The 1,320-nt window shown below is 22.3% G+C and overlaps 2 non-coding genes across 2 annotated transcripts, besides 1 other annotated feature; both read right to left on the reverse strand.

The window, feature by feature from the left end:
• Positions 1-4: 4 nt before the first annotated feature.
• Positions 5-160: a repeat region.
• Positions 161-447: 287 nt separating this feature from the next.
• EHI_072350 lies at positions 448-519 on the reverse strand. The gene has a single exon. It is a non-coding gene; the product is annotated as a tRNA-Glu (tRNA).
• Positions 520-944: 425 nt separating this feature from the next.
• Positions 945-1,030, reverse strand: EHI_072360. Its single transcript has one exon. It is a non-coding gene; the product is annotated as a tRNA-Tyr (tRNA).
• Positions 1,031-1,320: the final 290 nt, after the last annotated feature.

A 1,320-nucleotide genomic window follows, 5' to 3' on the forward strand; every position in this document is an offset into this window, starting at 1 on the left:
AAAAATGTCAATTTCAATTTTTATTTCTTTAATTAATCTATTACTTGAGTTATTTTTTAATCCATTTATTGAAATTAATACTGGAATTATTTTGACATATTTTAATTTTTCTATTTTCATTAGAATATTCTTTAATTCATTATACTTATTTCTTTTCTTCATTTACACTCAATCAAAAACAATGATTAATAAACAAAAAAGTAAATAACAAATAAGAATTAACAAGAAAAAGTAAAAAATGATAGTTGGAGATAACGAAAAAAAGAATAAAAAATAAAAGGATAATAAAAAAGAATAAAAACAAATAAATTTTGTTTTTATAAAATTAATTATTGTAAAGACAGTTGAATACATCAATAAAAGAATATATGTCTTGTAGTAATATTTATTTGATGAATATTTGTAGTGTACTTATGTGTACTATATATATATATTCTTGCTAAAAAATTCCATCGCCGGGAATCGAACCCGGGGCACAAACGTGAAAGGCTTGTATGTTACCAACTACACCACAATGGATTTACCATGACTATATGCCCCTTAGACTTTATTCTTTATATTCCTTATTATACTTATTATACTTATTATACTTATTATACTTATTATACTTATTATACTTATTATACTTATTATACTTATTATACTTATTATACTTTACTTCTCTTTTACCACGACTTATGTATATTTATATATGTTTCTATTCCTTTATATTATTATTATCTTTATTATTATCTTTATTATTATCTTTATTATTATCTTTATTATTATCTTTATTATTATCTTTATTATTATCTTTATTATTATCTTTATTATTATCTTTATTATCTTTATTATCTTTATTATTTATGCTTATGTACTTGACTATATACTTATTTCTACTTATTTATACTCTTTTTCCTATACCTATACCTATCCCTATACCTATCTATTAGTATAAAAACTGATCCGACCAACCGGATTCGAACCAGTGACCTAAGGAATTCTATTCTACATCTACAGTCCTCCGCTCTACCAACTGAGCTATGGTCGGTATCGATATCACCTTTATATATTCTTGATGTATTCTTTAGATATCCTATTCTTATTCTTTTAAGATTCTTCCTATATCCTAAAATATTTCTATATGAGCTAATATATGTTTATATTCTATATACCTATTCTTTATATACTTCCTATCATCTCTTCCCTGCTATTTCTCTATACCTTATCTTTATATTATGTATATATATATAGTTATACATATACTATGTATCCCTTATCTCTATAGTAGGTATATATTGAGATATTATGTATATATTTTATAATAGGTGTAGTAGATAT

This window comes from Entamoeba histolytica, genomic scaffold (assembly GCF_000208925.1).
Source record: "Entamoeba histolytica HM-1:IMSS scf_1104750517389 genomic scaffold, whole genome shotgun sequence".
Classification (NCBI taxonomy): Eukaryota; Evosea; order Mastigamoebida; family Endamoebidae; genus Entamoeba; species Entamoeba histolytica.